We start from the raw sequence: 27,543 nt of genomic DNA on the forward strand, positions 1-27,543 counted from the left end.
TGCTACGTGCTTTTAGTGCAGCTAGCCCACTCTTGCTGCAGGTATTAATGTTGATTTTCCAGATTAGTCCATGTATTTGCACCTGAAAATAATCCTTCACAAATTCTTAAATCAGTTTGAATGTAGGGATTGTTGCTGGGTGCAACTACCAAGCTATGCAATGTATCACCTCAGCACAGTGTCATCAGACTTGGCTATTTGGAGTTAAGCATCTGCTTTCCTTCTTTGAGACAGAAGTCCGCAGTTTCTCCCCGTGTACCTCCCAGAAACGTTGTATTTTAGTGGGAGCTGTAGGTCTTCCTCTGTTTCAGAAAGCCTGGTCTGATCTAGGCACAGTGCTGACTCGCGTGGGTTAATGCAGCGCATCTCTTGGTTTGCTGGCATCTGCACTAAGGCAGCTCGGGGTGGCACCTCTGAGTGAAGGAGGAGCGTGGACTTTGAATCACAGAGTGCTTGGCAGCAAATTAAAGAAGGCCAAAGACCGCCTGTCCCTCCCCCTCATCCCATTCTGCAAGAATGCTTCTCATACTTCCCAAACTTAGCAGTGCAAATGTCACTCGGTTAAGTACACTGCCTGATGATGCTATTCTGATGTTAATAAAGGTCCCATTCCCTGCTGTGGTTCAAACTCAGTCTACCAAAGGGGCTGTGTGATATATGGCCACCCTTCCAAGGGGTCCTGAGGCCTGGAGGAAGGAAGAGAGAGCCCTAGTTTGGGGAGAAAGCAGAGCTCCAGCACAGAGCAGCACCTGGTGCCCTCTGGGTGTCCCTTGTTACCCTTGGGTGATCAGGGTGTAGAGTGGGATGTCCCTAAGACATGGAGATGGCTGCTAGGAAAAGCTTATGCCCTCTCAGTGATGCTCGTGCCCTCTTGGCAAACATCCCAGGAGCATACGTCAACTGGAAGAGCCACCAGGCTCATTTTGGTGTCCCATTGCTGATTCACTGCAGGTGTTCACCATGAGATGGGCACAGCTCTGTAGAGCACCATCCCCACCCCAGGGGCACGTCACACCCTGAGTGCAATTACATTCACGTCGCTGGGGGATTTTCGCTCCCTGTGTCTTTGATTGCAACCTTGGGGGCTGGAGCGATCACTTTCATATATAATTGGTTTACTTTGCAGCATTATTTTGAAGAAGAGAGGAAATGAAGCTTTTTGGTCGGAGGGAAGGGACAGGGTTTGGCTTGCTGACATTTCTTTTGTTGCGATGTTGTATAGGTCTCACTTGACTGCAAAAAGGAGAAAGGAGGAGTGTGTGCAGGGAGTTCAGGTCCTGCCGTGGCTTCTTGGGAAGTGAGGTGAGTCGTGACAGCTTTCAGCGCTCAGAGGTTCAGGCCCACCTGGGCTTCCCTGCAGCCTTTGGGTGAGACCTCTTCTACTGAGCCTCCAGATTTTTTTTGTTATGGGTTTCTTTGTTTTTGCTTTTCCAGGCTGATGGGAGGATTTTAGACTGCTGATGTGATCAGCATTGCAGAACGCTGTAGGATCACACAAACCTTGTTTCTGGCTGTGGCCTGACTGTATTTGGGATTCACTGCATGGGACTGGATTCCCCTGTATTGAGAGACCTCTGCTGCAATTACCTGCAGCGGAATGAGTGCCCTCCTTCTTGTACAGTCAGCAGAGGGAAATGGATATTTTTAGGAAGCACTTGGCCCTGACCTGCTGCAGCTGTCAGAATGGGTGATTCCTTACAGTACCTGTTTCTTGGTATTGCAGGCACACCATGGACAGCTTGTAAGAGCGTACGGTCTACATTTGTCTGGGGGAATTGTATGTGTGGTGTCTGCACCGTGTGCAGGAGGACCTGAGTCCAATATGTTTCCTGTAGCTTTGGATTTCCAAAAGATATTGAGAGCTTGGGCCTCTGCTAACCTACCAAGCGCCCCCGAATTTTCTTCTCTTTTGAGAGTGATTTGGACGCAGCCCACATCTGTGAGCTTGTCTGAGCCTGCCCTCTGTGCTCATACACCCTGACTGGCAGCGTAAGCACGTTCCTGAGGGATAGGTATCATCACCGAGGCAGAGCAGTCCAACTGGGTCATCTCACGCTAGCTGTGGCGGTCCCAGTAGGGACCAGCAAGACATCTGTTGTACTGGTGTCCTAGACTCATAGAATCGTCAAATATCCGGAATTAGAAGGGACCCAAGAGAATCACTGAATCCAACTCCTGGCGCCTCACAGGACCACCCAAAATTCAAACACTGTGTCTGAGAGCGATGTCCACACACTCCATGAACTCCAGTAGCTTGGGGCTGTGCCCACTGCCCTGGGGAGCCTGTTCCGTGCCCACCATCCTCTGGTGCAGACCCTTTCCATAACTCCCCCGACCCTCCCCTGACACAGCTCCATGCCGTTCCTCGGGCCCTGTCGCTGTCACAGAGTGCAGAGCTCAGCGCTGCCCCTCCGCTCCCTGTGAGGAGCTGCAGCCACCATGAGGCCTCTCCTCTGCTCTGGGCTGAGCAAACCCAGGGACCTGAGCTGCTCCTCATGTATCTTGTCCTCTAGACCCTTCCTGATCCCTCCCGAGCTCTCCTGTGGAGGCTCTCTAATAGTTTGTGTCCTTCTTACATTGTGACACCCAGAATGACACATAGTGACTCAGCACCAGTGCTGGCAACTGTAGTGGCACGGTGGTACTGGAATATGCTGTATCCCACTAACTCAGCAGTGGTCCCCAGATGTGAAAATGTGAAAAAAAGAGCCCTATGTGTCAGGGTTTTCTTGGTTAGCATTTCTCTTGAGAGCTTTTGTGCACATCACTGCATCTTCCATGCTCTGGAAATTCCCTCTAGATATCCATCTGCCTTTGCTGAGTTGTCTCCTCCCCTGCACTTCCTCACCGTAAGCTTTTTCAGGACAGGAACTTTGTTTTCTGCGTGTGTTTGCAGAATGCTCAGCATGTGCTGTCCGGTCCATATTGCAATGTGACTAAATATGTTATAAAAAAAGGATAATCTTCAGATGTACCAGCTTTTTTATCTGAACAGCTGTGACTCTGGAGGGCCTTTTGTATACTTCTGTCTCCCTGATGCCCTAGATGTGCTCTCAGGGGTGCAACTCACACTGCCTTGTGTTGAGAAAGAGAGACTGATGTTGATGATGTGTTTTCAAGATTGTCACCTGAGATCAAGGAAAATATGTAATTTGCTGCATTATGTAACTGTCGTTCACTTGTAAGCGGGCAAATGGAATGCGAGAATGAATGTATAGTGAGGGAAACAGAGTCAAAGTAACTTTGTATGGTCACTGCCCTTTGGCTGAACTGTGGCCATGTCCAAATGGGGGCTGTGTACATCTTCTCCTTCCATACATCCACCTTGGGACCAGAAAGTGTTGCAGAGACTTGGGTCAGGTGCTTGCTTCTGCCACTGGTCTCTTTGCTCTCAAGCCATACCTCAATTATCTGTCCAGAGAACAGGGAGTTGAATCTTTGCAGTTGTGATAATTACCTTAAAGAAGAGGACTGCAGCAGCAAGTTCTAGTCGCGTGTTTAACTGGAGTGGGATGCTTTCTGTGGTATCAGTGGCTCCCACTGAAAAGCCTTCTTTTCACTTGGCTGCTCTCAGTCTTGCTGGCTTTTCTTAAATAAAGTTCATCCGGCACAACAGCTGACTTTCTGCCTCCTTCCCTCCACTTTTGGAAGCTTGTTCTGGTCTGACACCTCCATCATCAGCAGAGTGTTGGGGATTGGGGCTCGGATATTTGGAACTCTTGCCCTCTCCTCGCTGCAGGGCCACCGAGCCCATGCCCTTGTGCAGGGCTCATTCTCTCTCTCTCTCCTTAGGTTTTGTTAGCTGGGGTTGGTGGAATGCAGGGATTTGAGGGCCTGTGGGATTCTTTAAGCACTTAAACAGGAGAATGCACTCACCTCCTTGATGAAATGAGCAGCCTGCTTAAAGTAGTGGGGTGGGGAGGATTTGTAAGTCTTGGGGACACTGGCTAAACATTAAGAAGGACGACTGTCATCAGCAGCGCAGAGTCTTGTTGGAGGCTTGTAACTAGCGGTGGTGCTGGGTCTGGTCTTGTTTAATATCTTCATCAACGATCTGGATGAAGGAATAGTGTGCACCCTCAGCAAGTTTGCTGATGATACAAAGCTGGGAGGACTGGCTGACACACCAGAAGGCTGTACTGCCATTCACCAAGACGGAGTGTTCTGGTGGTCAGCAGACTGGCCATGAGCCAGCAGTGTGCCCTTGTGGCCAAGAAGACCCATGGTATCCTGGGGTGCCTTAAAAAGAGTATGGCCAGCAAGTCCAAGGAGGTTCTCCTCCTCCTCTACTATGTCCTGGTGAGGCCACATTTTGACTACTGTTTCCAGTTCTGAGTTCCCTAGTTCAAAAAAGACAAGGATGTCCTAGAAGGAGTCCAGAGGAGGGCCACAAAGATGATAAAGGGCCTGAAGCACCTCCCATATGAGGAAAGGCTGAATAACCTGGGTCTGTTCAGAATACTGAGGGGGGATCTGATTAATGTTTATAAATATCTAAAGGGAGGTGGGAGACAAACGGGTGAGTCTAGGCTCTTCTCAATGGTGTGTAGCAATGGGATAGGGTGCGGTAGTTTAAAACTTGAACATAGGAAGTTCCATACAAACATGCAAAGGAACTTTTTGGTAAGGGTGACAGAACACTGGAACAGGTTGCCCAGAGAGGTTGTGGAGTCACCTTCTATGGAGTTATTCAAGACCTGCCTGGACACCTACCTGTGCAATGTATTGTAGGGAACCTGCTTTAGCAAGGGTTGAATTCGATGATCTCTTGACATCCCTTCCAACCCCTGCAATTCTGTGATTCTGTAATTCTGTGACTGTGGATTGGGCTGGGTGGAGGAGATTTTTTATCTGTTTTCTAGAGGCTAAAAACAGGTGCTCTGTCGACTGGGAGCTGCCTTGAAGGCAGAGAAGAAGGATGCAAATAAACTGTGAGACAGAAAAGGAGCCATCAGAATGCCCTGTTCTGCCACTAAGTTTGCCTCAGGAGACCCTTTCAAACCTAAAGATCTTACAAAGAGGCAAAAAGGGACTGAGCCCAGAGGCCTAGTTGTTTGCAGATAGGCCAGGAGATGGGTCTTGCTCAACAGGGTGGGCTGTGTCTGCTTTCCTGGCTGGGAGCTGGGTCCCTGAGGAGCTGGGTGCTCAACCTTGGGCGTTTTCAGTAGTGAATAACAGCTAACGATAACTCTCTGGCCCTCGGGAGGGCCCTGGATGAAGCTTCCTTCAGATTTTGCAATAGTTAAGTCAATGCTGACCCTAGTGCACATAGCAGCTTAAAGCCTTCCTCTGTCAATGCAGTCTGAGGGCTCAGAGCCCAGTGGTGAGCTACCAAAGCTCACTGCCTGTTTGCTGTTGCAAAAGCAGCGTAGCAATTAGTTTAAATGTACCTGCAGGAGATTTTAGGCTGTACTTTGCCTAATGCCTGAGGGAACTGGGGCTGTTTAGTCTGTAGTAGAGGAGGCTGAGAGGAGAGCTCATCACTAGCTGAAAGGAGGTTGCCATGAGGAGAGTGTTGGTCTCTTTTCTCAGGTGACAAGTGATACATAATGTGAGGCAACAGCTTCAAGCTGCACCAGAGGAAGTTTAGATTGAATACCAGAAAGAATTTCTTCATGGAGAAGGTGGTCAAGTATTAGAACTGACTGCCCAGAGAGGTGGTAGAGTCCCCATCCCTGGAGGTATTTGAGGTATATGTAATGTGGCTCAAAGGGACGTGATTTAATGATGGGACTCGGTCGGTTACATTGATGGTTGAACTTTGTGATCCTGAAGGTCTTTTCCAGTCAAGATGTCTCTGTAATTCTTCTTAAGTTGATGCTTATGCTGTGATTTTGGCACTTGTCTTTTCTAGCAAGCATTTTTGGCTAACCCCTCACCCATGGATGGCAGTTCTCCCTCCTTGCTCCCTCTTCCTGCTGTATTTTTATTGTATTGCAGTCGGCAGTTATGTGTGCTGTCCTGCAAAGTAACATGCCCCACCTCATCTCAGTGATGATTTTATTGTGTTATTGTCTATTTTTTCTTCTGTTAACAAGCATTTTCTCAGCATCCCTTTAAGCCAAGGTGTTGCCTCTTTGCCACAAGGGTTGAATGTTTATTGGCTGTGTGTTGATCCTTCCCCTTTCTGATTTCATTTGATACGTGCAGGATGTAATGATAAACATTTGGGCTTTCTCCTATTTCAGGCATTTTTACTTCTCTAAAGTAGCCCCCCCAATGGGATTACAAACATTTGCATGAATGCCCAGATCAGATCCGGAGAAGGGAACAGCAGGTTACACAGCACACAACCATACCGTGCTTCATCCTTGCGCATGTGGGCACCACCAAAACTTTGGATCAAAAGTTTTGAGGCATTACATCCTCTCAGAACAGATGCAATAAATCTGGAAAAAATAACCGGTGATGTTGTTCCGTCTTGTCTTCCTTCAGCTCATTGCATTTTCCTCTCCATGTTCAGCTGCTCTTCATCAGCAGCTCCCACGATCATCTGAGCCAGCACACGGTGGTGCTCAGGAGGAGCACGCCCTTGAAGCAAAGCAGTCCATTCTGGTTTGTGAACTGGGTTGTGTCTATGACCATCTGGGTCTCACATGCAAGGTCTGGTGGAGGTATACAGGAAAGACTGACACAGGTATTTTTTTTCTGACAGGTGAAGTGGGTGATGCATATACTTAGTTAACACTAAATAGATGTTTTTATTTTTTCAAATATGCAAGATGAAGCACTGAAATATTTGCATATATTGTCTGCATTTGTGATCAGAACTAGCTGCATATTGCTTTTGTAGCATCACAGCAATGTCATGTTTATCTGTTTTATGACATTCTAACCGTGTCTTCTGGCTGGACACGGCAGTTAAACATTACAATACAGCAGCCATAAACCTGAACCATCTGATGACCATAACCTAATATGTGGATCATCTGTACACAAAAGGATTAGGGCAGGGTGGGCAGCTGAATGTAAGGTGGAAGCTTTTTATGGAAGTGTCAAGATGCTGAATGTGAAAGAACCAGATGTGTTCTGGTCTTTTATTTAGGTTTTACATTAACGGTATGTTCGGTCTTGCTGCTTCCTATTAAAGCTAAGTGTCTGTGGTGGGTTAAATTGTATGTGTACAAACAGATGCTCTCAGAGGTGGTTTGTACCATAGCCTGTGTGTCTTTTCTGCGTGAGCTCTCATCCCTCCATGCCTTTGCCTTGCTCGCTGTTCACAGATCTGCCCCTGACCTTTGCATCTTCCCAGGGTCTGCGCTGCCTTTCCTGGAAGGCTTGATGATGTGACGAGGAAGGACTTGTTGAGGAGTTGAGGGATGTCATCCAGACCTTGTCCACAGCTAGGAGCTTGGAGCAACAGAGCTGGTGGAGAGGCGGGGAGCCTTCACGGTCTCCTACAGCACAGCAGGACCTGGGGTGGAGACCCTGCACTGCTGGCCAGAAGAGACCATGGGAGGTCTCATTCTACTAGTAATGGGGGAGGGCAGCCAGAGCCAAGTCTTTTGAACATTCAGGAATGGAGATATCACCTCCTTTCCACATGGCCCCTTCCAGCCCTTCACTACTCTTCCTGCAGGAAGGATTTGCCCAGTGCCCTGCACAATCCTCTTGGGCCACAGTTTGTGGACGCTGCCCTTCCTTTTGTTGTTTACTAGTAGTTTCAGCCGAGATGGGATGCTCAGTGAGTTTGGGGGAAGCAGGGAGAGGTCTTCTTGGGCATCGAGTGATGGCACCAGTGGGCAGTGAGTGCATCCACAGCATGTCCTGCAGTGGTGTCTCATGAAGGCCAGGCAATCTTGAATGAGGCTCTGGTGTAGCAACTTCTTGTGGGGATAACTTCCTCTTATAAATTTGACCCTTTTCCAGAAGACTACATTTATTTTCCAAATTATTAAGCTATGTATTGAAAACAGTATGGAGCTAGAGCAAGGAGGCGGAGGTCAAGGAAGATTTGTTGTTAAATCCGAGGTTTATGAGCTAACATCTGAATGCTCTGGGGTTTCTTAACCATCACCATGATGAATATCTGCCTCCTCTACTGCAAACTGCAGACAGATCATAGAATCATCTGAATTAGAAGGAACCTTTAAAGGCCATCTAATCCAACTCCTCTGCAGTGAACAGGGACAACTACAGCTAGATCAGGTTGCTCATAGCCCTGTCCAGCCTGACCTTGAATGTCTCCGGGAACAGGGCGTCTACCACAACTCTGGGCAACCAAGTGGCTGTATAAGTTAGTTTTGGTTTTGGATTTCTTTTTTTTTTTGCCTCCCTAACTGAATTTGTCAACTAGATTCCTAAAACAGGAGGACCTGAGAGGCCTTCAGCAGCAGTAGGTGAAGCTCAGCTGTAGAGGAGAGTGTTGCCCATGGGAAAGAGGTTTTGTTGCTCTGAGTGACATGATGGGATGAGATGAGTGAGGGTTTTGTATCTTGTCATTCCCTGTAGTCATAACAGGGAGAGTTGATGTTTCTGCAGATTGCCTGTTTATTATGACGTACCAAGAATACTGGTTAATTGAGTTGTGTCCTTCTTTGGGAAGACATCAGATATACATTGCGAAGTGACATAATTCCTTAGGCCTTACCATATAGATGAGGCTTTACAGATGATCTTTTCCTGGAAAGATTTCCTGTCCAAACATAGTCCCGAAGAGCATAAAGCTGGTGATTCTGGTTAGTTTATTTTACTCCCAAAAGCCTAAATATCTGTTTCGTATTTTGGTCCACCTGGAGATGCCTAACTACTGGACAGCTAAGATTAGGAAGAAAGCAGCCCTTCCTGTTAATTCCTTAATGTTGCTTGTATAAAAAATGAGTTCAATAATAACTCCTTGCTTTCCAGAAATGGAGTATAAATGTGACATTTGGAACTGCTGTGTGGTTACAGCAGTAGGCAGGTGACTATGTCAGGGATCACAGGTTGTGCTCATCTTAGCCATAGGCAGCATCTTAGAAAATGCCAGCATGCCAAGGGTTAATGCATACACTTGGGTATCTCCTGGTGAACTGGTGAGTTCAGGTTTTGAAAACAATTTTACTGCTGTACAGCACCGCAAACTTTTTTATATAAGATATTCCTTTCATGAAGCTTCAAATAGTGTCCACAACTGAAATCAGTATCTCCAGGAGAGATTAGGACAATTTCACTTGAGGTTTTTGTTGTGGTTTCTTGCAGGAGAAATAATGAAGGTAGGATAACCAAGGTCAGCACCTCACTTCAAGCTATCAGTTGGACTGCTCCTTGGGGAGAGATACTAAGTTACTGTGTGTGTGTAATTCATTCATTGTGACGGTGACCAAGTGATCCAGTAAAATGCCCGCCAAAAGGATAGGAAAGTTATGAAAATTTGTGCTGTAAACTGAACTGGCAGAATTAGAGCTGTGTTTGGTTATCAGGTGTCACATTGTCTTTAGAAAGTGCCAGAGAGAGATTTTACTCAAAGTTTTGCCATCAAAGTCTTGCCCACAAGGAGTGGGGCAGAGTGTGTCTTTTCAAACAGGGGCCATGTTGTTCCCTCTCTGGGTGCTCTTAACAAGTTTTGGGCACACTGATTCTGATTATGGCTTGCATTTATTATTGCTTAATATAATTAATGTCATTATTTGAAGTTGATTAATTATTGTTTAATATTATAGTATCCTTTATTACAGCTTATTGCTCCCTTGTATTTATTACCCTCACCTTCATAGTAGTGTTGCTAAATGGTTCCTAGACCTGGGATACATGTGTGCCTCCTTTGATATCCTTAGGCACGTTATCCGAGTGCAGATTACAGGTGCTGACAACTGTCTGACCCATTTTCTTTTGTTTGCAGCCTCATTTTGCACCTTGACTTGTTTTTTTTTTTTTTTTTTGAAGTAATTGAGCTAAATACAGTATTATTTTAGTCTAATTTATATACATTTGACATTATTGACTTTCTTGCTTTATCTGGGTTAAGTCTCAAGGATGGCGTCCTGGCATTCTCTGCCAACATTTCTTTCTGTGTAGTTAATATAGAATTAACCTTAAAGGAATGGCTTTTGAAAAGTTATTTCCAATCTTCTGCTTATTTTTGCCATGTATGGGCAAATGATTCTAAGAAAATTGCACTTCAGAAGAAGGCTGCATCGACAACACACTGTACGCTATGTGATGCCAAGGAAGTCATTTACTGCAGAACCCTAATACGTGCAGTCTGTTTTTTTTTTTCCTGGGATATCTGCTATGGACCTTCTGGCTGATTTTTCTCTTGTGACATCCAACGTGATCATCGTCTGTTGTGGTATGTGGGGCTCCAAGCCAAGAATATCCACTATTTTTGAAGCATGATCGTTACTGTTCAAAATAGGCTTTTTTTCCATGATCTTATAAGATTTTGCCTCTTCTCTAATAAGCTAATTTTATCCTTGCTTTGGCATCTGCACTCCTTGGTGTTATTTTGGTGTATACTTTATATATATCATATGTAGCTCTGTGCATGCCTGCATCACTGTATGTGATTTATACAAGCTTGTCTTGTCTGCGCTGTCACAGGGAAATCATTCTCACTTTTGTGGTGGGGGTGTCGGGTCAGATGTGTCGAGTCCATTGCCAGACCTTTCTGTGACCTGTCCCAGTTTGCTTCCCTTCATCCCTAAATGATACCATTGCTTCTCCCCAGCAAGAGAAGATGTGAACTATCCACCACTCTTGCTGTATGAAGGCAAGGGGGGCCTTTATGCCCTGCTACTTCTGCTTCTCTGTCAGCTGTTCCTGGAATGATGGCCTGTGTCACTGGAGACTCTTCAGAAAGTTTGCAATACAGACACTAAGTCTAGTGAATGGAAGAAAATATTTGTCACCGTCTTTATTTGTCAGTGTGCCCACTGTCCTTATTTCTAGAAAAAAATACTTAAGTTGTACAGGATGAAATTGGTTGCAGACATCTTCTCTTCCCTCTTGTCCTCCGTCCTCACATCCTTTTGAATGAGTAATTTCAAATGGGTCTGTGTCAAGATGGAATTTTGCCTTGCTTTGGGTAGTATACAACTGAGTAACTAAAATTTCCTCCTGAGGTGATGGGGTAGGGGTGGATTTGGATGGTGCTAGGGCCATGTGCTCCAACTTAATAATGGGAAGAGGAATCTAACAGCATGAGTGTGCTCTTGAAGCAGAAGAGGAGCAATATTTAACCCTAAGGTCAAGTCATGGAAGAGAAGTGATCCCTTGTGGTCAGCTCCAACCTGAAGGAACCCAAGGAGCATGATGGCCATTTGACTGGCCCATCTTTTGGTCCTGCTCAGAAGATGATGTTCCTATTGCAAGGACATTAATGACCTTTGTTTCAGTGTCGTGTCTTTAAGGCCTCAAGATAGTGTTTGCAGAGGAGATAGAGACCTGGTCTGCCATGACCATGTCAGTTTTATGTGTTTGCATAATGTAAATGCCAGCCCAGCTGAATTGAGACAGGTGTATTTGTTATAGGCAAATAAAGGTTTACAAGAAGCTCCGGAGTTTCGAGTTTGATAACCTGAGAATGGGCACTTAAAAAGGTATGTCTTGTGGGGTGGCGTGGAGGGTTAGTTTCCTCGAGACAGAAGAAAGATAAAAGGGTGAAATTATTACAACTAAATTTGCCATGTACCCTGACTACCAGTTTTGAGGTTGTCAGCTGAGGGAGGTGTTATGCCTAAGCAGAGCATCAGAGTCTCATACAAGGGCCTTGGTGTGTTCAATTTTACCTTGATTTTACATCAAGTTGCTGTGTTGTGCTTTAACCTGGCAGGCTGCTCAGTTCCGCACAGCCATTTTCTCACCTCTCCGTCCCAGTGTGATGGGGGAGAGCACTGGAAAAAAAACAAACAACACAAAGTAGAGCTTGTGAGTTAAGATAAAACTATTTAATAAGACAGAAAAGGAAGAAGAAAAAATAATAGTAATAACCACAAAACAAGTGATACACAACACAATTAACTGCTCACCACCCACTGACCGATGCTCAGGCAGTCCCTGAACAGCTGATATCCCCCAGCCAACTCCCCACTGTTCTTCAAGTTTTTTTTGCATGATGCCATATGGTACGGAATATCACTTTGGCCAGTTCAGCTCAGCTGTCCTGGTTCTGCCCCCACCCAGCTCCTTGTGCCCCTGCAGCCCCTCTCACTGGAAGGACAGTACGAGAAACTGAAAAACTGAAACGTCCTTGGCTCTGTACTGCACTGCTCAGCAACAGCTGAAACACCATGAGGAAATTTCCCAGCTGAAACCAGGACATGCTGGACTGCAAGAAAATGAGGCTCTTGCTTTGAGGAGTACCACAGCTTGCCACCAGATAATCAGATTAGCACTTGTGGTCCTCTTCCTCAGTACTGGGGCTGTTACTGTTGATTTCATCGAAACATTCTTTTCTGCAAAGAAAGGAGACCTTGCAGTTTGATAGGGGCTACAGAGGTGTTAAAACGTTGAGCCTGAGGTTTTTCACTTGTTGTCACCTTTTTCATTGAGAGCTCTGCTGAAGCTGAGAAGGTTTCAGCAGTGTGAAATTGCCGAAGGAAAGGAAACACTCAACATTTTCGGCTTCATAGTCACCCAAGACATAGCTGGTTCTGGAAGGGTCGATGAGTATATGGACATGAGTAAGCCTTCTGAGACTAGCGTGGGCTCTATCAGACCTAGTAGGGGTTTCCCAGGTCAGACCCAAAGCTCTCCACTCGAGATCTGAATGTCACTGCAGCTGCATCTACAGGAAGGCTTTGGCTAACACTGTACAGTCAAAAATATCTACTGTTCCCTTAATAGACAAAGCTATAACAGGAAAAATGTCTTGTGTCAACCTGGCCTTTGAAATACAAATGAGTAAGAGCAACCTCACTTTTAAATGTCATCATGTGCTTTGTGCGCTCACTTTGTAATTTGCTTGCTTGCTTTTCTGTGGTTACTGCATTTCAGGGCTTTTGCTTCAAATGATGTTTCAACAAAAGGGAAAGGAGAGGAAGAGGCATTTCTGGTGTTGCATGGGGAGTTGCATGGGGTTGCACTGACTCTGCTTCTACTTCTAAGCATCGAGACAGGCATTTTGTTTCGTAAAGTACCAGCTGATGGAAATACCTGCAGCCTTGTTTTCTTATTTCATGAAATTTGAGAGAGAGGTGCGTGAAGGAGCACTGTGCATCTCTGCTTTGCAAACTTGGCTTTTTCTGTATGCCCCAGGTCCGATTCAGAGTCTTTTGGGTCCTGGTGGCTTGCAGTGACACGGTGAAACCTTCTCTTGGTGAGGATGGCTGTCCAGCGCTTGCAGCATGGCACATGATATCCAAGCACCCTGCTTGCCAAATCACACCCTGCTTGCCAAATCGCCTCCTGCTTTTTTTCACTGCCTTCTGCATGGGGCACCTTTGGGGTTTGCTTGAGCTCCTGCACCTCCTTGGTGGACATCTGTTCCTTCAAAGTGAATCTTGAAGTGTGTGCAGAACTGACCCTGAAATTGGGTAGGTCCTTCTGCAGGGAAGCTGGTTACGGAAACAAACTGTTAACTGGGGTTACACCGTGATGGGCTGACCAGTTTGGGTGTTTTTGGTCTGTTTGTGATTAAACCTGATGGTGACAATAAAAACAGAACAAAAAAAATTACATGAAAAGTGAATAAAAGCCCTGGAAGGATATTTTGGGTTGCCAGAGGATCCTCATCCGCAGAAATTTAATTGTTTTAAACTAATTCAGTGACTAGTTCGAGTCGGCTTTGCAGACTTCTGTCTGAGCAATGGACATTTCTGTGGAATTAATCAGAAAGAACTGCAGTTTCTTTTACCATGGGCTAAATTAGCCCTGCAACTGAGGGCAATGTGTAGTAGCAATGACTGTAGCTGTTGACTTAGCCAGAAATACACAGCCAGTAAGAAACAAAAAAAAATCATCAGGAAATATGGACCTCTGAATCAATGCTGAAAATTGCTCAGAGCTTTACTGTGATGAGTGAGTAAGGAGGTTGGAAAGAGCAGTGGGAGTTTTGGGGTGAGGTGCTGAGGCTGGAGGCATTCTGTGAGATGGAATGGAATTGGATGGAACGAGACGGCATGGCATGAAATGGGATAGCAGGGGATGGCATGGCATGGCATGGCATGGCATGGTATGGGATGGCAGTGGATGGGACAGGTGGGATGGGATGAGACAGGACAGGCTGGCCATTTACATGCAGGGGAGCGGCAGATCCACAGTTCATCGGTCCTGGGATTCAGCAGTTTGCTGAGCTGGGGACGCTGCTTGGCCAGTCAGTGGTACTACTAATGCTGTTCTAATTTGATAAGGTGGATGATCTGTTTTGAAAAAGAATGGGAGGAGTGGGTGTCTTTTCCCCCCTTTCTTGATGTTGAAATACCATGTTGCAATATCCTGTGTTTTAGGATATTTAAAGGATATTTTCACTAGTTGATGTTGTATTTTTTGTGTTTGTGTGCCACTCAGAGGGAGCTGCTTTTCAGGTAGCTGTTGAAACTCCCCAGGCTGCCCTGGAATCGCTGCAGATTGTCCCTGCAGCAGCTCTGAGCAGTGCATGTTTGACAGGGCAGGAGATGCTCTCCATTCTCAGGTGGCCCAGAGAAGGGCTCCTCCTACTCTCACTTTCATGGCACAGCTGGTGCAAAGCACAGCAGCCAGGATCCTCACAGCTATGTTTGTGGCATGAGGAAGACAGAATTTATCCTGTCAGGTGTCAAGGAAGGGGTGATATGAGCAGCATCGTGTTCCCACCTTGTCTTAGCACCCACAGCCTTGCAGACCTTGTATTTTGACACTTTCCGAATTGGTGATGTGCAGTGGGCTCTCTGCTTGTTCCCCAGTTTTTCTGCCTCTCAGTGAAGATTTTCCCCTCCCTCTGCTTTAAGCATATCACTTAAAACCATAAACAGCCTGGTGATGTGGAGCAGGCTGCTGGTGCTCATCCCTGTGGCACTTACAGCACAGAGGATGGTTTGAGTGAGAGGATACTGCAGAAAATCATCAAATCATAAAATGGCTTAGGTTGGAAGGGATATTAAGGATCGTCTAGTTCCTGCCATGAACAGGACAGCCCCCCACCACATCAGGCTGCCCAGGGCCCTATCCAACCTGGCCTTGAACGCCTCCAGGGATGGGGCATCCACAGCTTCTCTGAGCAAACCATTCCAATGCCTCACAACCCTCTGTGTAAAGAATATCTCCCTCACAGTGCAGTTTCTGGGGTGAAGCCCCAGCCCTGATGGTCGCCACGGCCTCCTGCAAGGAGCCTGCACACAAAAAGCCAGGATTTAGTGTGGCAAAATAAGGAGCTGTGAAGAGGTTTGGGGACAGCAAGTCTGTGCCAGCTCACTGTTTTGTGTAAGTTAAATAAATGTTGTCTTTTGACGGAAGGTGTTGAAATGCTCTTGTGGCCCATTAAAAACAGTGGTGGGTTGGGTGAAGAGCTGCTATCCCCTTTTTCCATTTCCTTCTCCATTTCTCTTTCCATTTCCTTTTCTTTTTCCATTAATAACTTCAGGTTTTTCTGCTTCGCGCTTCTTTAACTTTTTGTTCATTTACAACTTTCAAGGTGTGCTTTAACTTCACTGAGTTTAAATGCTTTGCCTTTGCTTTGTTGAAAATGACACATCAGTTGAATGACTGCTGTTATCTCAGGTTTCCCTGGGTCTTCCCGTGGGCTGCTTTTGATTTCTAAGGTACATTTGTTGAAAAAAGGAAGATTTCCACAAAAATGCCCATTGCACCTCCGACTTGTTCACATAGGGCTCCTGTTGAGCAGCTGTCCTGTTTTACCGAGCAGCTGGAGTTAGAAGCTGATTAAAGGAGTAGGAAACCTCTTTTCATTTATTTCTTCTGCATGTATGTGACTTCAGGTGTGTGCTACTTTTGGGTGAGCTCTGCAGGGAAGACATGTGCTTAACGTGATTGAGCCTCCTCTTTTCTAAGTTCAGAACTGATCCAAATTTACCACTCGCTTCTTCTTTGATAGCTTTTGGTAAAGGGGATTATTTAAATCCATGCTTTTCCTTCAGTTAGTTTTGCTCTGGAGTGGAGCTCATCCAACGCAGTCCTCCTGGGAACGAGGTAGGAGTGAGAGGGATCCACCTCACCGTGTCCCCAGGCACCCCATGGTCCTCACCACTGGATGCTGCTCCTGCTCAGTGCTCCCCACCTTTCCTCCTTCCTCGTGCTAAGATAGCTGCCTTTCAGCTGAGGCTGCACAGCACCTCTCCAGACACCTTTTTTGGACGTGAATTTGCAAGGGAAGGTTGGTTGAGGTTGGATCCAAAGCTTTCCATGTTGTCATGTTTCAAGAGGGCAACTTGAGCTTTGTCAGAGATGCTGGGAGTGAAATGTGGTAGGGCTCAGTGGCTGCATTTGGTCCAGAAGCAGAAGATGGGAGCAGACCTGAGTCTGATGGAGCTGGCAGCCCGTGAACTCCCCCCTTTACCTGCTTTCCTTTTATAATTACATTAATGGATGTCACTGACACTGTCCAGCTGAGGAGGAGCTGTGTGGTTTTGCTAGGCATCGCAGGCGCTAATGCTGCTGCTTCCTAATGCATCAGCGCCCGTGAGTCTCATGGGCGCAGCCTTCACCCTGTCCCTACCAGGCAGGCTCCAGTCTGGCTGCTCCCATCTAATAGCTGGGAAATTAGGGCTGGGAGCAAGTGAGAGCTGCTTGCAATGACGCAGAGGGCTTCAGTGGTGAAGCTGAAGCTGAAACTCAAGCAAGGAGCCTATAGATCAAGTGCTGAGCACTTTGGATTGGGATGATGCACTTCCATAGCCTTGCAGAGTACTTGTGTAATTTTTCGGATAGATGAAGCAGTAAGTAAACCAGCTGTGACCCCACCAAAACAATTTCCAAAGACAATAGTGTTAAAGGAAAATAGAAAAATCAAACATTGAAGTGTGTGGAGCTCTGCCTCAGGCTGTTCCCAGTGCCTACTGAGCTGGGGAGAGGAGGAGTTAGGTGGGTTAAAGTCCAGAGAAGGATGCTGAAATACAAGAGCCATCCCTGGGAAAGGTGGATCTACAAGCAGTGGGTGAAAGAGCATGAGGAGGGGGTTGGGTTAGGTGGGGGTGTGGATTCCAGGAAAGGGTTTATTTCTTAGATTGCAGGTGCTTAATGCTATTAGCATCCAAATGGCTCCCGCCGGTCTTTGAAGTCAGCATCTCATTGAGAAGTAAAGAGCAAAAGAGGTGTGGGGAATAATGCATTTATTTCGTTTCTGGTTGGTGAACGTATTTCTTTGCAAAGTTGAGTTAGCAGCGAGAGCGTACATGGTTTATTTTGGGAGCACTGTTTCTTTCAAACATGAGGCATTTATCACTTCAGCTGTTTTTTTTTTTGTTTTGTTATTTTGTTATGTTTTTTTTGTGTGTCTTAATACTCAAACTTGCTTTACACAGAAGGCAGCAGAAAGCCACAAAACTGGAGCCTCAGTAATTTCTTTACACCCACCGTTTGCCAGTGTTCTGGATTGGAAACCAACCGCAGCAGCTACTGACAGTCTCACTCCTCCTCCATGTGAACCTGCTTCCAGGGTGATACTTCCCACTTCCATCTCCGTCGCAGACTGGAGTTTCATGACCATTACAACCCTTCCTGGAACCATGGGATGGCCCCACAGCATGCCTTTGATCCAGGTCAGATGTGGGCTTCTCCGTGGGATGAGTGCCGAGCAGGTCCAACCATCAAAACTTACCTAGACACTATGGAACTGTATGCTCTGACTGGTCCCTACTGAAATGTTCCCACACCCTGCCCTAGGGCTGTGCATTCCTGAGCACTCTTGCCAGTGCCTCATGAAGTCTTTCCACCAAACTCATCATTTTGGCTTGGTTCTGCATCACCACACTGACACCGTGCAAGCTGCAAGCCACCAAACTGTACCTCTGAGCCACCTTGTGGGGCACACGTCTGCAGTGGCTTGGCTGCTGGACCACATGGGGTGGGATGCTCAGCGCACTGCAAGGAATTTAGTTCAGCACTGGTGCTGGTAGAACATGGAGCTGGGAGAGCAGCATCAGGTTGATGAGTGGCCATGTTGGAGCCCTTTCTGCACACCACTTCAAAGGGCATTTTGGTGTTTTGTCTCTTCATTCACTGTTCTTTCCCACTTCTGTATTCTGTGCAATTTTAAAAACTTCTTGTTTGTATTCCATTCCTCATATCTTAGACTAAGTGTCCGTCTTATTTTCTTTCTTAGCTGGTTCATTCACACAGAGGCAGGGAGTAGCAAAACGTGTTTTTCCTTCTGAAAAGAGATAAAATAAATGTGTTTGATACCTGAGAATAGTTTTTGCTGTTTGTCTGAGGCAGCTTGAAATCCTTAAGGAAAATCAGAATCGTTCCATTAGGATGAGCTGCTTGCAAGCATCCTGCTAAACTGGATCAGCTCTTCAAACTGTACTAAAACTAATACAAACCCTCCACAGATAAGCACAGCATAGGGTATAATTTTATTTCAACTGGAGGGAAAAGCCCAGTACATCATCTCCTTTTATTTCTGTGTGTGGTTGTCTTGTCACCCATGTACATCTAGAAATATGCTTTCTTCTCATGTATTTACTGAGGCACTCAAGCTAAATGTGATTGAGCCTGGTGGTTGCTGGGATGGTTTGTTGTGCACGTCCAGGTGCCATCTGTACACAGGGAAGTTGGCAATGCAGCAAATGGCTATTTTCCCTTCTTTAAGAGATGCATTTTGGAGTTGCCTTTTGATGATCACTTAGGATCTTAAAGCTTTTGTGTTTTCACATTTATCTTTGCGTTGGCTAAATTTCAATTCACTTACTTCCCTGTGAACAATTCTTTTTTTGTTGAATAAACTATTCCTTGCAAACCATAGCAGTGAAGTCATTGTTGTGGGGGTTTTGTTTGTTTGAGTTGGGTTGGGTTTTAAGCAGCTGTTGCCACCCAACGGTGGATTTCCCTTCATTATATGTCTTCCAAATACACCTTTTAACTGGTTTTCCACCATTCTCACCTCTTGGGTTCCTAAATATTTTTATGTTTTGTGGAAGTGTGGGTTCCTCTCGAGGAAATTGAAGCCTCCTGACAATAAGCTTGCCTTTCTTAGTTGTTTTCCATGAACTTGTACAGTATGCTATACAGATCTCTGTGAAGCTCCCATAGCAATTGGCTTGAAAGCCACCATTCAAATGGGGTAGTGTTGTGCGCTTAAATCTGTTCTTTCTAGTAGTTACTGGTCATAGCTGCTAGGAAATTTCCAGATCTTAGTGGGTCCATAGTGGGTTTATAACCCTCTCATTCTCATGGAACTGTTGTGGAAGACAGAATCAAAGTCTGCTTGGCATTTGCCCAGAGCACACACCTCGGACATACAAGCTTGGGCAGAGCATTGTGCTGATGTGGCTCCGTGGCTTTTATCTTAAGCTGAGTTGAGTCCAGTTGACCTTAGCACAAGTGGAGCAAGCCCAGGTCTGCCTGAACATGTCTAGGTAGACGTGTCCCACTAGGATCCTGTGAAATTCCTCCTTGATCTGCTCGTCTGAGTCCTAGACCTTGCCTTTGGCTGTGCCTAGCACTGGACGTATGGAACATGCATGGCTATAATCAAAGTGATGCTGAAAATGCCTGCAATTTGAAAACATTGTGTTAATAAAACAGAGGGAGTTGTTTACGTTCAACTAAGCAGAATCTTGTTGATTCTCAGAAAAAAGTGTTTTCATCTTTGGAGGAGCTCTGCCCAAAAGCTCTGGTAGCTGACTTAAAGGACAAGTGATTGCAAGATGAAAAATACAGTGTAGCACAAGAAACGTTTTTGCGTGTGTGTTTGCGAAATGGTTTGTTTTGAGCCTTGAAAAATGATTTCATCTGAGGCTCTAGTGTGGGCCTGGGGGAAGGCAGAGCAAGTCTCTCTGCATGAGGCAGGTTGGCAGTGATGAGGCTGAGTCCCAGGAAGGAGCACTGAAAGTGGTAAGAGAGCTCTCACTTTATTTCTAAGGTCTAGTGTGTTGTCTGCGGCTTGTGCCTGGCTTCTTTTGTTTCTGAATAGACTCAGACCAAGTGCAAATAAAGGATGAAAAGCAAAAAAACAAAATGCATCCTGCTATGTGATGCAGTACGCATCTCATGTGACTACTGAATTTTCATTAGGCAGTGAGCTGGTGGCACTAGTGGTGATGTGGGGCAGGATCAACCCACATAACATTGTGGATGGACTGGCCATGTAAGCCCTTTCTGGACAGACACAGCCAAGGGAAAGTCATATCCACAAGGAGTATGTTTTTTCAAAGATGCCTGCACATTTGCTCAGTAGCATCCACAGAGCCTTGCAAAGGCAGTTTGCTGAATTGCTAGTGTCAGAGCTGCCTGATGTGTGTTTCTGGCCATAGGGTGCCTTCTGTGCCTCCAAGAATGATGTAGAGATGCTCATAGTAACAGGTAGGAATGGTTTGTTCCGTGATTTGAGAACGAATGGGACATCTTATATACCCAATATACCCAGATGCAACAACAGCACACCTAGCTGAGACAGGCTCTTGTTGCACTGTGAAATGACATCAGGTAGTTTGTGGTCTCCTGGCAACATTTTGTGAGTGGACTTTTGGGCCATTTTCTGTGCTGTAAATGTAGGATTCATACATAATACAAAGGGATATCAGACCCTGATGGGTGTTACACATACTATTCATGCCAGTGTGACGTTAGGAGCACTAACTGTGCCCCAAGATTCACCTTGTACAGATGATGAATCAAAACTGCCCATCCCCCAAGGAGGTCATGGTCTGTAACAGTGACAGAAGGATGTGGTTGAATACATGCAGATGAGGGAGTAAAATGAGAATGCCAGGATGCTATTGATCATCTTGTCAGATGCATCTCAACACTAGCAACCTCACAGTGAGGTTTCTTGTAAATGTCGTGGCAAAAGAGAGTTTTGATAAAGTCTGTGAGATTGTTTGGCAGATATCAGGGGAATTCCTACCAGGCAAGAAAGGGGCGGGAAAGGAGAAAGTATCATTTGCTATCATATATGTTTTATATTGATTGGCCCAGGAGACCTGCTTGCAATGAAGTAGTAGATTTTGTAAGAGTGAGCAGCAGGTAGCAGTTAGCGTAGGGCCTGAGTTAGGCCTTGAGAGTTAGGGAGCTCTTGTGTGATGAGGTAGGGAAGGAGGGGAGCTTTGAGAAGGTGAAGCGGGGTAGAGAAAACAGAAGTTACATTTCTGAAGGAGGGGTCGTTGGGTTGGCTGGTATATGGAAAAATAAAATCCTGGGTGGTAGCGGTGGATTTGGATGCTGTATGTAGGAGCATCCAAATGATGTCCCAGGACTTTATTTTGAGCTTAAGGAGACCAGTGTGGAGTAGAGAGGGAAGTCTGTGGGTCATGTGTGAGGAGAAGAGCTTGGTGTATGTTTTGATGGAGGTGAAGGGAAGGAAGAGAAGAATGTGACCATGGTCAAAACCCACGGAAGGGAGACCTGAAGTTGGGCTGGGGAATTACGAAGAGATGGGAAAGGAGCAAGGCAAGATTCTTGGGAATTCTGACCTTTGGTTAATAAGGCACTGCATTTTTCAACAAAACCGTGAGCAAACAAGTACTATTATTGCATCCAGACCCAGACTGGATCCTCTGCAGCTCAACCTATACAGATAGTGAAAAGGCTTGAGTGTAACATGATCAGAATTGGCATTGTGTGTGTGTGTCAGGGACCTGTGCTGCACAGCGAGGTGCCTCTGCACACTTCCATTCCATCGCTGCACACTTGTGATGGGATCCTATTCCCATAAAATAGTCATGTGCTGACGTCTCCGCCTGGTTACAGGAGCTGGCTCTGGAAAACCTCAGCTCCTAGATTACAAACATAGCAGGGCTCTGTCTGCAAAGGTGTAAGGTTACAAAACACACACACACACTCACGCAGCTTAACCAAAACCGCCTCATTTTTTGCAGTTGTGAGGGTTTATTCACTACAGTGCAGCGGAGGAATGCAGGAATGCAGGAATGTGAGTGGCGTTAAACCTATTCATTTGTCGGGGAGTCCTCTCCTCTCCCCTGCTCCAGCCTGCTTAGCTTTAATGGTAATTGCACCTCTTGGCTGGCTGAGCTGGCCGCCTGCCTGCCCTCCCAGTGCAGCTGGGGAGAAGGGCTGGAGCCAGGAGGAGCAAAGTAGCTGTCATTGTGGGGTGGCTGTGTCAGTGTGGGGCTGTCCCTTGTCCTGTGAGCCCACAGCCTCCCTGCTTTAACCTAGTGCATGGATGCTGAGAAGGATGTGAGCTTTTTAGCTGTGGAGTTCAGGCAGGGAGGAGGAGGACAGCTATTACCTAGCTCCTATGTATTGTGCTGCGGAATGTATTTTACTTTTCTATATTTTGTGCTTCCAATGAATTGTCCCCGGATGCATCTAACAGTACCTTGGCATTTAAAAATCAAATATTAATCCTAAAAGCCTTGTCACTTTAAAAAAGAAAGGAAGAAAAACAACAACAACAACAAAAGCAGTGTTTTTTGTTGGCTTGCTAAGAATGTGAAAGATGCAGTCAAATCGGCTTTTTGGTTTATGTGTGCTGCCTGTTCCCGGGGGAGGAATGCGGTCCTCAGCACGGCCAGCTGCCACCGTCACCACTTCCAGCTCTGCTGCGGAGGTTTCACGTGAAGCCAAAGGGCCTGGGAAGTTTGGGAAATGAGTGACACCAGATCTGTATCACGAAGGTGAATGCTGCATGCTAGCTGTGTATGTGTGCAGAGACGCGGTGGCTCCAGCTTTTGCCTCCAGGAGCAAGCTGCCCATGGACAGTCATGCCGACAGTGTAATAGAGGCAGCTGAGTCTGAGCCCCAGACATACGTGGAGGTTTTTATTTAAGGTCTGTCCTTAACAGATGCTGCCTTGAAGGGTCTTTAGTGAGGATGGATGCAGCCTAACCCCGTCAGTCTGCCCTGCCACTAGCTGGGAACACCAGTGCTCCCAGTGATGCATACTGCCGGGAGACTGTCATGCCTGAAGGGTTAAATTAGTGGTGCGTTCAAAGCTGGGATGCATTCAGAGCATAGCAATTGCACTCACTGATACCGGGAAATGTTAGTTAAACCCTCTTTCCCAGCAGGACTGTGTGATGGTGAATCGATGGTTGCGTACTTGCATTGGGATGGAGTTGAGGTGCTCAGGGGTAGTGCACCCAGCTTCTGGATTTTATTGCCTTGCTCCCATGCTCCATACAGCCAGAGCTGAAGCAGAGGTAGCTCTCCATACTACATGTCAGACACATTCATTTTTGGTCATGGGCATTGCTGGTGGATAGCTCCTGTCCAATTTCTACGTGGTTAGGTTGACAGGCTTCTCAGGAGGTGTGAACTTTGGACATGTCATCCTTAGTTGTTACAGTGATAATCCTTTAGGTGTTCATTTGCAAGATAGTTTAGGAGGTTAAGACAAGGCCAGAGGAATTAATATGAGGAATATGAGGGGATGGGGTGGACAACATGGGGTCAGTAGAGCAAGTGTATTAATTAAACAAGAGCAAACAGGAACCTCTTGTGTCTGTGGCAAAGTGAGAAACACTGTTCTCTCCACTTGACACATTTAGCGCCCTGGATTGAGAAGCAGCAGTTCTTCACAGCATGCAGGAGAACAGAAATACGTTGCTTCATCTTATGTCTTTAAACTAAAAGAAAGGAGATTTAAGAAAGATGTTAGGATGAAATCTTTCACTGAGAGGGCAGCGAGTCGCTGGCACAGGCTGCCCAGAGAAGCTGTGGATGCCCCATCCCTGTAGGTGTTCAAAGCCAGGTTGAAAGGGGCCCTGATCCATTCGGTGGGTGGCAACCCTGCCCATGGCAGGGGATTGGGACTGGGTGTGCTTTGAGGTCTCTTCCAACCCAAATCTTTCTATGGTTCTATAATCTTGGTGGTCCTCTGACTGGGGCCCTCCTCACTACGGGCATTTCTGTTTACCATGCCCCAGCCACATGCTGCCTTAGGCTGGACAGAGGTGGGGGAGTCTTTAGGATTTTGAGGAGCACTGCAGCCACATGAAGGCAGGATTGATGTGATGCACACAAGTGCCATGTCCAGGTTGTTGGTCTTCTGGCATGGCTGTCTTATCTGTTATTAACAAAAATCACAACTGTGGAGACTTCAGCAAAACCCCAATGAGTTTCTTGCTGTTGAATCTAAATCTTCCCCTCCTGCTTCCAGACTTTGTGTGTCAGGGCAGCTCTTCCATCTCTCTACTTTCACTTGCCTTCACAATTCCCATCATGACAGCATGAAATCAGAGCCAGCCCCTACCTTTGCTTCTGCCCCCACCCTCCTGTTCTTTACAGGGAGTTCCTTCAGCCCCTGCATTTCAGGAAAGATGAAGAGCTGGAGTTGATCGCTGGGTCACCCCAGTCCCAGAATGCTCGTCTGGGGAGGTATTTTCTGTGTTGTGATTCTGTGTTTGTTGTCTTTTCCTGCCCTGATGCTTACTGGTTTAACCATGATCCAGTCCCCTTGGACACAGAGAGTTTGAGACTGGACAGTGGGAGCAGAACAGTGGAGCAGAAATAAATCCTTACTGACCCAGATGGTGCTTTGTGCTTGCAGACACGTGCCGGCATTGATTTTATTTCATGGATAGGAAAACAGGCACCCCTGCTTCCTCCTATGAGAACTGTTGCTCCCTCCAGAAAGTCAGCATTCCTCAGGCTTTAAAGAGTTCATTTCTGATGGGGATGGAAAAAAAGGAAACAAGTCATGCAGTTTGGTCTTAGCAGGTTGTCTTAGAAAGGACAGCGGGCACCTCTCTGCATTGTGGCTTGTCCCTCAGGAAGGTGGTGGTCCCAGGGCTGGAGCAGGTTTAAAGAGCTTTGAGATCTCTGGAGGAGAGTTAAAGAGGAAGAACAGGAAGGATGCAAGTGTCAGGAATGGCACCAGGATATCTTTTCCATCATATCACCTTTATATTTATTCTGATCCCGTTGCTACTGTCGGCTTTCTAGAGGTAGATCAAGACTGTGGTTCATGCAAGGCCCTGAACCTTGCTGTCACTGCCGAATTATGCTTGACATCATTACTGAGCTAACAGCAGTGGCAATGCTGATAAAAAACATTAGTGCCTCCTGGAACATAACCTCTTTGGGATGAAAAGGGCACCCTCTGTGTCCTGGCACGGCGCTCTGCCCAGATTTAGGTGCCGATAATGATTTTTAGTTTCCTGCACATGTCTTTTGTTTTCTTTTGTAATAAGCCCTGTACCCACGTACCCGTTCAGAACAACTTGCCTCTGTGCAGCACCGCAGTGGCAGGAAATACAACATGGCTTGAGACCATGTGCCTGGAGAAACCTTCTCTTCCTCTGGATCCTGAATCCGTCAGTGTTACAACTGAAGTACAGATTCTACTGAGTTATAAAGCCAGAGCGTGCTTCTTGCCTCATGCCGATATGTTAGGGTGATGCAGAGCCACGTGATGCAGTCGGGTACCGGGTGCCGACCTTCCTCGCTGGCTCGTGAGTTTCAGAGCCATGGCCCACGTGGATCTGCACTGGGTCCTGTTGGGCTGTGATGGGTGGAGGAGCTTGGTGAGCCGGGTGACGCCAGGGACGGCCAGGGCTGCGAAATGGCAGGCACTTGCTCAGCGGTGACGCTGCTGTGCTCCTGTTCCCTCCCGTGATCTTCACCTGCCGTGAGCTCAGCCCTGCATGTCTGCACAGGCAGGAGCACGGGGGTGAGCCCTGGCAGCCCAGCCTTCCTCCTTCTCTTCCTCCTTTTCCTTCTCTTCCTCCCCACTGCAGGGCTTTGCTTCTGGAGCGGCAGAGCATCAAAGCAAACATTACCCGTTTGCTCCTCTTTCTTGCAGTCACCCTGGCTCCAGTGCAGGCTCTCAGTGGCATTAAACCTTCCTGGGAACGGGTGTGACTCTGTATGCCCGCCCGCCCTGTGGGTCGGCTCTGGTCTCGCAGGGCGGGTGCGGTGCAAAGGCTGGTTCGCCACCTAGCAGACAGGCAGTAAACCCAGGGCAGAGATGAGTTTCTTCCCCAGGGCTTGTTCTCACCAGATCTCACCCTGGCTGGCGGCCCCACGTTGTGCCCAGCGGTGAGGAACCCGTTATGGCTGCGGCCTGTTGGGGCACGACGGATGGTGAAAGCCTTCCTCCATGCAGGGTGACTCAGCCCAGCTGCTGGGCGAGGGCCTGGCTGGAACCTTCCTGAGGTTCAGGGCTGGGATTGCAGCCTCCTCCCTGCGCTTCTCACTAATAGTCTAATTTTAAATGGTGCCTAGGTGGAAGCAGAGGCTGGGGTTATTTATTTACATGGGTTCCCGTGGCCTCTTCATGGAACTTCAGGAGCTGCTAGAGCGAAGTAATGGGGCTCAGGGCTGAACTAAGGCTCGGTGGGGCTGGTCCCACCTGCAGGAGCTCTGGGCAGCTCTCGCTCTCAGGAGGGCTGGGGCTGTGGGGCAGGAGCCTGTGCCCTTCCCTTTTTTATCCTCATGGATATCTAAAGGATAAAAATATAAGGTAAGTAGATATATATCCATAACTATATGTAGAGAGAGGGAGAGTTATATATATAGCTTGGTGAGCAGCAAAGGGATTTATGTGTGCAAGGAGAGGAAGCAGAATATCTATTCAATTACTCCTGTTTTCAGTTAGGAGCAAATTACTCCCGAAATTTGTGTCTCTGAAGCCACTTTTAAAGGCCATCACTATCTCACACAGACCCAGGTTGTGGAGTCTCCCTCCTTAGAGATCTTCAAAATCCACCTGGACATGGTCCTGGGCACACTGTTCTGGGTGTCCCTCCTTGGAGCAAATAGGCGCAGAGGTCCCTTCCAACCTCAGCCACTCTGTTATTCATCCACTACTTCTTGGTTGGGGAAAGCAGTGAATTTGTCCAGCCTTATGATGCTGTAGCTCATTCACCTGTTGTCTCAAGTGCACACTGAACTTCAGCCAAGTGTTTTACTCTTTTGCAGAGCTGGTCAGAAATAACTGCTCTTAAGTTTGCAACTTGTATTTACAGTTGGTTTCTTGGGTTCTGTGGGATTGTACAGAAAGCCATCACTTAGTGGTGGAGGCGAATTCAGCAATTTTTGAATAATGCAAAAAAAAAATTTCTTGCCTGAGTTGTTGATTTGTAGAAGGAGTTCCCTGATGCAGTGCATGGTTTTGCATCACAAACTGGCATGTGTTGACATGGCTGAGATGGAGAAATGCATGGAAACAATGTCATCAGTTGGATCTGATGCCAGTAATCTTGTGCTGGGGGAGCCATGGGCATAATCACACAGAAACTTTGAGATCTGTAGCTGAATCGTGCACCTCCTTGGGCTTTCTGCCTCCCTGCTCTGGTTTGTTGGTGATGGTGAAGGGAAAGTCTGTGCACCCAGCTAACCTGCACATGCAGCATGTTCCTTGGGAGTTTTCGATGATATTTTTATATGCTCAAGTTTTTTCCTTCTTTGAATGCCATCATTATACCCTTCAACAATATCAGTCCAGAGCAAGACCAGAGCGTGGAAGTGTGAGGTTGAGAAGAGCTGAGCCAAGTGCCAGTGTCATAACAGGAAGCCCCTGCTGGCCTTTCTTGTCCTTCTTAGAGTCAGAGAGTCACCTAGGTTGGA

The 27,543-nt window shown here is 46.8% G+C and overlaps 1 long non-coding RNA gene across 5 annotated transcripts in view; it reads left to right on the plus strand.

Moving 5' to 3' along the window:
• The window catches only part of LOC110393760, an 81,509-nt gene extending 62,693 nt beyond the window's left edge, over nt 1-18,816 (plus strand). For all 5 annotated transcript variants that reach the window (XR_002435179.1, XR_002435182.1, XR_002435181.1 and 2 more), the window contains 2 exons: nt 1,223-1,302; nt 17,376-18,816. This is a non-coding gene — a long non-coding RNA (uncharacterized LOC110393760). The remainder of the gene's footprint in view (nt 1-1,222; nt 1,303-17,375) is intronic.

Source organism: Numida meleagris, chromosome 2, assembly GCF_002078875.1.
Source record: "Numida meleagris isolate 19003 breed g44 Domestic line chromosome 2, NumMel1.0, whole genome shotgun sequence".
NCBI classification, from domain to species: Eukaryota; Metazoa; Chordata; class Aves; order Galliformes; family Numididae; genus Numida; species Numida meleagris.